The following is a 12,216-nucleotide window of genomic DNA, read 5'->3' as shown; positions in this document are numbered from 1 at the left end:
TTTAGACATACTACTGATTATATAAAAACTAACTATGTTTTATTCCAAGAACAATTGTTAACCAGTTGATTCTGGGAAACTTTCCCGGGAGAGTGCATCAGCCACTTTGTTAGAAGCCCCTGAAATGTGTTGTATTTCAAAATCAAAATCTTGGAGAGCTAAACTTCACCGAAGAAGTTTTTTGTTATTCCCCTTGGCGGTATGAAGCCACTGTAGTGCAGCATGGTCTGTTTGTAGTTGGAAACGCCGTCCCCAAACATATGGGCGTAGCTTTTCCAGCACGTACACAATGGCGTAGCATTCCTTTTCGCTGATTGACCAGTGGCTTTCCCTCTCAGACAGTTTCTTGCTGAGAAACACGACAGGATGGAATTCTTGATCCAGTCCTTCCTGCATTAAAAATGCTCCCACGCCTCGCTCGGACGCATCTGTGGTTACTAGGAATGGTTTGTCAAAGTCTGGGGCCCTTAACACAGGGTCAGACATGAGTGTTGCCTTAAGCTAGTTAAAGGCCTTTTGACACTCATCAGTCCACTGAACTGCATTTGGCTGTTTCTTTCTGGCTAGGTCTGTCAGCGGGGCGGCGATTTGGCTGTAGTGGGGTACAAATCGCCTATAATATCCAGCCAAGCCTAAGAAGGATTGGACCTGTTTCTTAGACTTTAGAACAGGCCACTTTTGGATAGCATCCACTTTGGCCTGTAGGGGATTTATAGTTCCTCGACCCACCAGGTGCCCCAGATAAGTCACTCTATTTGGCCTATTTGACACTTTTTAGCCTTAACAGTTAGTCCTGCCTGCCGGATGCGCTCAAAGACTTTTTCCAGGTGTTCTGTCCATGAATCAGAAAAAATGGCCACATCATAGAGGTAGGCAACTTCAGATTCTCCCAATCCCGCTAGGAGACCATCTACAAGTCTTTGGAAGGTGGCGGGTGCATTTCGCAACCCGAAAGGGAGTACATTGAATTCATACACCCCTGCCTGGGTGACGAAGGCTGACCTTTCCTTAGCGGGTTCATCTAGTGGTACTTGCCAGTACCCCTTGGTTAAGTCTAAAGTAGAGATTAATTGGGCATGTCCCAATTTCTCCAATAGCTCATCTGTGCGTGGCATTGGATAGTTGTCAGGATGAGTTACAGCATTTAGCTTACGGTAGTCCACGCAAAAGCGTATTTCCCCATCTGGTTTGGGAACTAGAACCACTGGAGATGCCCATGCACTATTAGATGGGTGGATTATACCCATCTGTAGCATGTCCTGGATCTCCCTTTGTATAGCAGTTTGGGCATGAGGTGACTCCCGGTAGGGTGGGGTTCTAATTGGGTGAGCATTATCTGTGTCAATGGAGTGGTATGCCCGTTCGGTCCGTCCTGGAGTGGCTGAGAAAATTGGTGCAAAGCTTGTGCACCGCTCCTTGATCTGCTGTCGCTGCAGACGTCCAAGGGTCGTGGAGAGGTTTACCTCTTCCACGCCACCATCCTTTTTTCCTTCGTAGTAGACACCTTCAGGCCACTCCGCGTCATCCGTTTCCTGGGCTGTAAACTGGCAAACGTTTAATTCTCTGGAATAAAAGGGCTTAAGAGAATTAACATGGTATACCTTAGGCTTTATGTTGGAAGTGGGGGAGGCTATGAGATAGTTAACAGCTCCTAGGCACTCCTGGACCATGAATGGTCCTTCCCACAACGCTTCCATTTTATGGGCTTGGAGCGCCTTTAAGACCATGACTTGGTCTCCTACTTTGAAGGACCATTCTCTGGAATGTTTATCATACCAGGCCTTTTGCTCTTCCTGAGCATCCTTTAGGTTTCCTTTAGCAAGGGCTAAAGAGTGTCGGAGGGTGCTTTGTAGGTTGCTTACAAAGTCTAGAGTGTTAGTTCCTGGAGAAGGCATAAACTCCTCCCATTGCTGCTTCACCAACTGTAATGGCCCCTTAACCTCGCGGCCATACACAAGTTCAAATGGTGAAAACCCTAAACTGGGATGTGGTACAGCCCTGTAGGCGAAAAGCAACTGCTGCAACACTAGGTCCCAATCATTGGAGTGTTCATTTACGAATTTACGTATCATGGCCCAAAGTTCCATTAAACCTCTCCACCAGGCCATTGGTTTCATGGTTGTAAGGGGTGGCAACCAAGTGATTCACCCCCTGAGCTTCCCACAGGTTTTCCATGGTCCCTGCCAGGAAATTAGTTCCCGAATCTGTAAGGATGTCGCAGGGCCAACCTACCCTGGCAAAAATGTCTGTTAATGCCTGGCACACACTTTTAGCCCTGGTGTTGCTTAAGGGTACTGCTTCCGGCCATCGGGTAGCAAAATCCATGAGTCAGTACATACTGCTTTCCTCTGGGTGTCTTCTTTGGGAAAGGACCCAGAATATCCACAGCTACTCGCTGAAATGGGACCTCAATTATGGGTAGTGGCTGGAGAGGGGCTTTAACCTGGTCTTGGGGCTTTCCCACTCGTTGGCACACCTCACAAGACCGGACATAATTAGCAACATCCTTGCCCATTCCCTCCCAGTGGAAGGACTTCCCCAACCAGTCTTTGGTTCTGTTCACCCCAGAATAGCCACTGGGATGATCATGGGCTAAGCCCAAGAGCTTTACCCGATACTTAGTGGGAACTACCAACTGTCTTTGAGGATGCCAGTCTTCCTGGTGCCCACCAGAAAGAGTCTCCTTGTATAAAAGTCCTTGTTCTACAACAAACCGGGATCGATTAGAAGACCTGAGAGGCGGTGGGGTGCTCCGCGCCGCCGCCCAAGCTTTCTGAAGGCTGTCATCTGCTTCCTGCTTGGCCTGGAACTGTTCCCTTGATGCTGGAGACATCAGTTCCTCCTTGGACTGTGGACTGGGGCTTGGTCCCTCTGGAAGCGATGCAGGTGCTGGGGCTGTTTCCATTGACTGTGAACCGCTGTCCGCTGGTGCACTATGTGGTATCTCAGGCTCTGGCTGAGCCTCTTGGATAGGGTTATCTGCTGCTTCTGCCAGGTCAGGCTCGCTGGTGCCCTGTTTCGTTGAAGTTGTAGATGGGTTTGCAAGCGCTGGACTCAGTGCTGGCAATGGTTCTGGTGCTGGTTGCGTTGCCAGTTCCGGTTCTGGGACTGGCTTTGGCTGGGTCTCTGGGATTGGATCCACTATGGCTGTTGCAGTCGTTGGCAGGGGATCCACCACCTTTGTTTGGGTCTCTGGTAACACAGACTGGGCCCTGGTGGACGGCTCAGGAACAGGGATGGGGGTGAAAGCTTGCTTAGCCTGGCTGCGGGTGACTATTCCCACCCTCTTGGCTAGCTTCACATGGTTGGCCAAGTCTTCCCCCAGCAGCATGGGAATGGGATAATTGTCATAGACTGCAAAAGTCCACATTCCTGACCAGCCTTTGTACTGGATATGCAACTTGGCTGTAGGCAAGGTTACAGACTGTGACACGAAGGGTTGAATTGTCACTGGAGCCTCCGGGTTGATGAGTTTGGGGTCCACTAGGGATTGGTGGATAGTTGACACTTGTGCTCCAGTGTCCCTGAAAGATGTGGAGAACCTGGATTGATGTCTGGTCCCTCTCAGTCCCAAGAGCGAACGAACTCCCAAACAAAGAGTACAAACAAAAGCCTCCCCCTCCCCAAGATTTGAAAGTATCTTGTCCCCTTATTGGTCCTTTGGGTCAGATGCCAGCCAGATTACCTGAGCTTCTTAACCATTTACAGGGAAAAGGATTTTGGAGTCTCTGGTCAGGAGGGATTTTATAGTACTGTAGACAGGAGAGCTGTTACCCTTCCCTTTATAGTTATGACAGCAAGCTACACAAATATTACCAAAATATAAAAGACAGAACCCTCAGTTACCTGTCAGAGGTAGATAGCCCTATCTTGGACAAAATGTATCCATACAATCTGTTTGAGGTTCTTATCCCATGTCTTTGTCATTACTGTCCATTCCTGATTCAATGGCAAGTTGCTATGTTTGGTGAAGCTGTTTCTGCCATTGCTTTAATTACAGCATGATACTTCAGCCTGGGTGACTTGAAAGAGAACAAGTAGAATAATAGCATTCAGATTTAAATACGGTACCATCATTATAGGAATATTCTTGCCCCTCCATGCTAGAGTGACTGTAGTGCTGTGATGGCAGGGATCAGTGCACCAGCACTTTATATATCATGGTGGGGACTTGGATCTTAACTTTGGACAACCCAGGTTTTTAAAAGAGGTTTGAAAGTGATTGTTTATTCCTAGGCTTAATGGGTTTTTTATTTGCTTTTATTTGTAGAATTTGGTTTGTTTTACTCTGTAATCTGCTAATAAAAGTTTAGAAGAACAGGTTTCCCTTATATATCAATAATAGATTTTCAAGAATATTGATTGAATTGTCCACTCCTGTGTATAAAATGACTGCTTCCTTGGTAATCTAGCATGAAGAAGCAGGGATAGCACTGTGAGACTTTCACTAAGGACTGTTAATGTGGGGTAGGAGGTAGTCCTGGTGACAGTATAGCAACAACTAAAGTTTGTGCTGCTGTGTTGTGATAACCAGTCGCTTCACACTGCTTGTTTTACTCACAAATATTCCCATTAATTACATGCAGAGACTGGATGGCTGTAAATTTTCCACTGGAATGAAATTTCAATGAGAAACAGAAAAAAATTGTTTAAAATAGTCATGAAAAAATTCCAGTTAGTCCTAAATAGGATTACTTCCATCAGTAAAGCAAGCAGAATTAGGCCCTCTATGGACTCAGTCTCCAAATGATTGTTTTCCAGAGCTGCAGTAATCACTAATTTATAGTACATTCATTTTTCAAAGTAACTTCAACCACCCAACCTTGCCTATAACAATTAAATGACCCAGTGCAGTCTTTGCGACCAGTACCACAATGAGATACTGTCAAGGCTGAATCCCCACTCTGGCACTTAAAGTGCAGAAGGTGGAGGCACACAAGGATTTTAAAAATTAATACTTGCCACTCCAGGCTTGTATTACACTCCCTAGGTTACAGCTTTTCTCTGACCTTGGTTTGGTAAATGCTGCCATCACCCAAATGCAAAAATCCACTTGGGAATTCCTCCCTGTGGGGTACCCTCAAGCTCTTTCACCCCCACACTTCTGGGGAAGAGCTGAGAAAGAAAACAAAGGAAATTACCTGTTGCCACCAGCTAATTAAACAACATGTGCACAAACCTCTTAGGACACCAAAAATCCAATCCTGGTCTTAAAAAAGGTAAATTTTAATAAAAAGAAGAGAGAAAGAAAATACATTTGTAACTTAGGCTTTTGCTAGATTTTTAAAAGAACAATTCCAAAAATCAAGCACCCAAAATAGCTTTCTTGGGGGTTCAGCTTAAAGGTTACAAGCAAACAAAAGCATCAGGGGTTAGCACAGAGGAGTCCAGAAGCCAATAAGAAATAACCCTAATCGTGTCTTTTTAGACATTACCTAATTTTACTTACAAATCTGAGGCTTCAGATAAGTAGGTTCGAGGTATAAATTGATAATCTATAATCAAACCTGACTTAAAGCTACTTACAGCATTGTTGCTCCATGTCCCTGCAGCCCAGAGAAAACAGACAAAGGGAAAGTTTCTTTCTCAATTTTAAAAAAGTTCTAGCCTTCCCATTGGCTCTTTTGGTCAGGTGCCCACTTCCTTTTCTTTACCTGGGGGACTTTTAACCCTTTACAGGTAAAGCAAGCAGAGAACAGCTACCAAGAGGGATTTTACAGCTAACTGGCTGGTTGGGTGTCCATAAAAGGGAGCTACCCCCCGCTTCATTTATCACAAATACATACAGACTTCAGGAGGGCTCCCACTAGGCACAGGGGTCTACTGCACAGATCTCCTAGCGGGATCAGAGCCTAAGCCCGTGTTATCCGGATGAAGTATTTAGAAGCTCTTCATTAATCTACATAATAAGATATCAGAAATGTCACTCTGAAACCTAAAATGTCCGAGTCAGTGTGAGGTTGTGGAAGCAGCGAGGAGAGCTTTTTGTTCAGAATACCACCAAGTTGAATCATCACTGGTTTTGCAGTGTTACTATCCATTTTTAAAGTTCTCAGCCATTTTGACTTTACAAATTATATTTGTGCGGTGTATAGCTAGAGTAAGAGATGTATCTATGCTATGCCTGGAGTCCTAGACCATTGTGATATCAGAAGTAACTTAATCATCACCCTGATTTTACAGCTAATTTGCAAGATGCAATTTCATTGTATGAGGGAGACTGCACAGATGGTGGATTACTTGGCCTAACTGCCAAACCCATATATCCAAATGCCACTTGCACAAATGAACACAAATCTCCCAGCACAACCCCGCATAGACACAAGTCAACACAATCACTCATATAACACAAACAGCAATAACCCCAAACACACAGAGCCCCTGAGCACAGCACACACCCCTCATTTGCCAACTACACAACTCTCAGCACATCCTATACAACAAATCAACAATATCATAGAATCCTAGAACTGTAGTGTTGGAAGGGACCTCAAGAGGTCATCTAGTCCAGCCCCATGTGCTGAGGCAGGATGAAGTAAACTTAGATCATCCCCGACTGGTGTTTGTTTAAGCTGTTTTAAAAACCTACAATGACAAGGATTCCACAACCTCCCTTGGAAGCCAAGTCCAGTGTTTACTATCCTTATAGTTGGAAATATTTTTCCTAACCTAAATCTCTCTTGCTGCAGACTAAGCCTTTACTATATATTCTACCTTCAGTGGGCATGGAGAACAATTGATCGCCATACTCTTTATAACAGCCCTTAATATATTTGAATATGATCAGCTCCCACCCTCAGTCTTTTTTCCCAAGACTAAACATGCCCAGTTGTTGTTTGTTTTTCAACCTTTCATCATTTTTATTGCTCTCCTCTGAACTGTCTCCAATTTGTCTACATGTTTTCTAAAATGTGGCACCCAGACCTGGACACAATACTGCAGCTGAGGCCTCACCAATGCTGAAGTACAGCAGCACAATTGCCTCTCATGTCTTACATATGACACTCCCAATGCACCCAAGAATAGTAGGCTTTTTGCAACTGCATCATATTGTTAACTCATATTCAATTTGTGATCCACTATAAACCCCCAGATCCTTTTCAGCAGTACTACTATCTAGTCAATTATTCTCCATTTTTTATTTGTGCTTTAGATTTGTTTCCTTCCTAAATGTAGTAGTACTTTGCACTTGTCTTTACTGAATTTCATCTTCTTGATTTCAGACCCATTCTCCAATATGTCAAGATCATTTTCAATTCTAATCCTGTCCTTAAAAGTGCTTGCAACTCCTCCCATCTTAGTGTCATCCACAAATTTTATAAGTATACTCTCTACTCCATTGTCCAAGTCATTCATGAAAACATTGAATGACACTAGACCCCATGGGACCACACTAGATACGTCTTCCCAGTTTAGGAGCAAATTGATAACTACTCTTTGAATAGTCTTTCAACCAGTTATGCACCCATCTTCTAGAAATTTCATCTAGACCACATTTCCTTAGTTTGCTTATGAGAATGTCATGTGGGGACTGTGTCAAAAGCCCTACTAAAATCAAGACCCCACTAGTCCCCTGTGACCGAGCACTAAGAGATGGAGCTTGAGCCAGCACTCTGGTCACTATTAGCACCAATTAGGTTCCCCAGAGAACGCCTAATTGTTCAGAGCTGTGCCTGATTACTAGGCCAGACTGGTTAGGAGGTTAAAGAGCTAATTAGTCCATTAACAGGCAAGTGGCTTAAAAAGAGCACAGGAGGGAAGTTCTCAAGAAGGAATGGGGGAGAGACAGAGAAGGAGGAGGAGAGCAACTAGAACAGCCTGAGAAGGTGAGTTTTCTGAATAGAAACACCTCAATCCCCTGCCCAGAAGAAAGCTGGTGAACAGTACAAAGGAGGAGATGCATTGATTTGTATAGGTGGACGGACAGAGACAGTGTAAATAAAGTACATGCTGGCGTTTACTAGCAAGAAGGTCTCAGAGTGGTTTGTATTTGTGGAAGAGGTGGGGTACAATAGGCATGCCCTGTCATACCCTCAAACATCACTCTGAAGTTTAGAATGTCTCTTGAGTCAGTATGGAACAGTGGAACTGCAACAAGCATGGTTGAGAGTTTTTTGTTTAGAATACCACCAAGTTCAATCATCAGGGCTGGTGCTTCCATTTAGGCGACCTAGGCGGTCGCCTAGGACACCAGGATTTGGGGGGGGGCGGCATTTTGCCGCCCTTGGCGGCAATTCGATGGCGGGGGGGTCCTTCCGTGCTCCGGGTCTTTGGCGGCAATTCTGCAGCGGGTCCTTCACTCGCTCCGAGACCTGCCACCGAAGTGCCCCGAAGACCGGAAGCACGGAAGGACGCCCCCATCTCAGAATTGCCGACGACGACTGGGAGCACGGAAGGACCCCTGCCTATTACAGCCACGTGACAGCACTGGCTTTCAGCTATTAGTAAGCATTAAATTATTAAGCATTAAAATTCATAAAACAGGTAATGAAAGCTGAAAAACCTATTCAATGAGACATTTTTGTAAATGAACATTTAAACATTCATGAATTTTAATTCATGAACTGTCAAGAAATGAATGCTTCTTCTATGAAAAATAAGCATCCAAGAGATACGTATATTGTAAGACCAGACTTCACTGTTATGCTGCTTGTCACTGTTGCCTTGTACATCAAGAAATAGCTTAAATGATTCTCCTAAATCCAAGGAAGTCCAATCCTTTCCCAACCAGGAAATTCTTTGTACTTGATTAACAGCTTTCTGTTGTGCTATCAATTCTCAGTAGTTTAGGACCAAATTTCCAGGTGCATTTAGGCATCAAACAACTGTTTTAGAAGTCACTGTCTCTTTGTTTTTATTTTGCCTTTTTACAATCTTGCCAATCTTTTTTTCTAAAAAGTAACAATCAAGAACAATAGAAAGGCATATATATATTTCATAGTATCACTACATTTTCATACCAGTTGAACAGCTCACTGGGCCATGGCCCTTCTAGTGTCCCCATGTTCAAGGGTCAAAAATTCACCAGGGGAGTCATTGAGAAAGAAATAGTTTTGAAAAAGTGAAATGTCAGGAGTGCACAATCACACAGAACACATGTGTGAAAAGTCTCCAGGCAAATCTCTGATTGTGAGCCGTGCCTGTAAGATTTGTGTCACTCTGAAATCATACTATTATTCATTCCAAATCTGACACTACCAGGGTGGTGAGCATGGTATAAATGCTGTAATAAATAGTAACTGTATTAATGCATTCCAATATATTTTTTCTATTTGTATGCTGATACATTGGGTAAATTCTTGAAGTTTTATTTACCTTTTACTCCGTACTCACTCAGACAGAATTCTCATTGACTAAATAAGGTGGATGATGGAGAGAGAAATGCTTATTATCTTACTTGTTAACTGGCTGAAAAGAATGGTCCCTTTTAATAATTGAATGAGAGTTTTGACTGATTAGAAGTGGGTAGGGACTTCAGGATTTGGCCCAGGAGGACTGGAATAATATTTTATACCATCTTTCATTTCCACACAAGAATATCTTAGGAGGGGGGTAGGGGAGACAATTCCATATCAGCTGGCCTGTTTCAGTACATCAGTCACCTACCACGTCCATTTACTATGTCATAATAACTCAATCATGTAGTAGTGAACTACTGCAATCAATTATGTGCTTCTTATATGTATCTCTCCTGAAACCCTTTCCTTTGATATTTTTTTTTACCTTAGTCCCCAAAAGGAATTTGTGCACTATTTGTTTGAATATAACTTCCTGTATTAATTCATCAGGATTTCTAAATGCATTTTTTTAAAGCTGAAGGAAAACGAATGCTCCTAATACTCTGCTGTCTTAATGCTGTGTAATCAGCTGCTTTCTGAAGTATGTAATTCAGATCAAATCTATGAAATCCCCAAATATATGTTAGCTGAGCTCATTTTAATGCAAGAGAAAAATAAACTGCTGCTGAGATTAGGACCAAAAACCCCAACCCAAATTTGATATCTGAGACTTCTACACTGCTTAGGGATAATACATGACCCAGAAGCTTTCAGCTACTGGGAAACAGAAGCTTGTATTTGTGAAAGCCAACATGGCAATAGAATGTTTGCTATAAAATATAGGCCCTATATAGCCTATAGGATACACAGACCAAGATTTTACAAAATGAATTCCTAAAGTTAGGTTTTTAGGACTGTATTTTGGTGCCCAAATAAGTAGCCTGGTTTTCAAAGTGAGTATGCAACAGCTCCCGTTCCCTTTCAGATATCCATCTCAGGTAAGATTGAGTGTGTGTTTATAAATATATGGATATGTTTGTTTTCCATTTTTCTTTCAAACTATTTTATGACTTGTGTATATGCAATTTTTAAATGTTTTCTTGTTCGTATCACAAATGTTTAGTGATCCACAGAAACAGTAAATAGCTTAAAACTATCAGCTCTATCTTCCAATAGGATATCAGTTTGGTAGTGATGAAAATTGTTTTATAAAAATGAGAGGTTTAAGACTTTAGTAGTAACAACTGAATTTTAATTATACTTTTAAGTCTGGTAATGTGTTCAGTTCATTTGTACACTCAATGCTGCCATCTACTGCTTAAATCATGAAAGCCATTGACACTAGTAAGAGGGCATCTGAAGAAAAACTAATTCACTTTACACTTTCAGACATTTATACTGAGCACACCATTCTAAAGTCAGATTTATAGCGTTGTATTGTGATTCTAGTCCTGCTTGTTTTACTCCCAAATATTCCCATTAATTACATGCAGACTATGGATGGTTGTAAATTTTCCACTGGAATGAAATTTCAATGAGAAACAGAAAAAATTTGTTTAAAATATTCATGAGAAATGTCCAACTAGTCCTAAATAGGATTACTTTCATCAGTAAAGCAAGCAGAATTAGGACCTTTAAAGACTCAGTCTCCAAATGATCCTAAATTGAATACCAGGAGCTGAACATTGTGCACATGGAATTCAGAGTTAGCATTTGTTTATTCAGATGAGAATATTTTATTTGTACAGTAATTAATTCCATTGCCACATTACAGAAATCATATTTCTGACTCCAGAGAATGAATGTTCTCATGTCTCTGATGTGCAATAAGGAGGGCTTTATTGACACATTACTGGTGTAGTTTCACAGTAGTAATCACTGTACTTTGTGTTCTTTTTTCATCTCCCAAACCATATATGCTGGTTTGCAGATGAATTTCAAAATGATACCAATCAGTTCAAACAATAAAATAAACCAAGGCCAAAATGTTCATATTTCAGGGTGCCTAATCGTAAGCACTTAAATTAGGGATAAATATAGATTTAGGTGCATCTCATCTGCCTTAAGCAGGGTTCTCTCCCTCCAGGAGGGGAAACAAGATTTGCCCCAGCTATAATTTGACATGTTTATTTGTTACAGATGGACAAAAGTGGGAGGGAAGAGATGATTGGATATTGCAAAATCTCATCAGTAGAGTTTTGTTTTGCAAAATCAAAGCAAGAGGTAGTTTGCATTTCACACTTTATTCAGATCTCCAGTGTTTAGGGATGGGAAGCTGGGCTCTTTTGCCTCACAACTACAATTTAATATAAACTTCCACATTAAGCTAATGTTTATGGTATTCGGGTACTGCAGTAATGGGTGTATTAGAAATAGAATGAGAGAGATTGGTTTGTCTTTTCTACAAAGAGAGCATACTTATATATGTTGGTCTACGAGCTACTTTTTGGATATTTCTGCATCCTATCAGGTTGGAAACAGAATTCAAAAAACTTTAGGCCAGATTCACTCCTATGGGCGCAGTGGGGTTGCAATTTGCATCCTGCTGCACCAGAAGAGAATTATTTTTGCCACCTGCTTGAACTGGAGGAGGACAATTGGGCTTCATAGAGAGAAGCATCTTCTCACTGTCCTGGCCATGCCCCCTGCTATGCCATCCACACCCACATATGGGACTGCACCAGCCAGTTTAATGGCCTCTAGCAGAGTAGAGGTAGCAAATGGTTTGTACTGTTGCTTTTCCACTCCAGGCAGACTTGGTACTGAGTGAATTAATCTCCTCACAAATCATCTTCATATTTATTGGTCTGGTCTTATATCTTGATTTGACAAATATAAACCCTAGAATCAGTGATCTCCTTAGAACAACATGAAATTAAATTCACCCAATGTTCTGCTATACAGCATGCATTAAAAATACTTCAGGCTGATTTATTTC

At 42.2% G+C, this 12,216-nt stretch overlaps 1 protein-coding gene across 4 annotated transcripts in view; it reads left to right on the top strand.

The window, feature by feature from the left end:
• Nucleotides 1–12,216, top strand: part of DLC1 (DLC1 Rho GTPase activating protein) — a 417,446-nt gene that overhangs the window by 129,758 nt on the left and 275,472 nt on the right. The window lies entirely within an intron of this gene.

The sequence above is a fragment of the Malaclemys terrapin genome, chromosome 5, assembly GCF_027887155.1.
Source record: "Malaclemys terrapin pileata isolate rMalTer1 chromosome 5, rMalTer1.hap1, whole genome shotgun sequence".
In the NCBI taxonomy this organism is placed as follows: Eukaryota; Metazoa; Chordata; order Testudines; family Emydidae; genus Malaclemys; species Malaclemys terrapin.
Note: the sequence above shows the minus strand (reverse complement) of the source record. Positions and strands in the feature narration are given on the sequence as shown.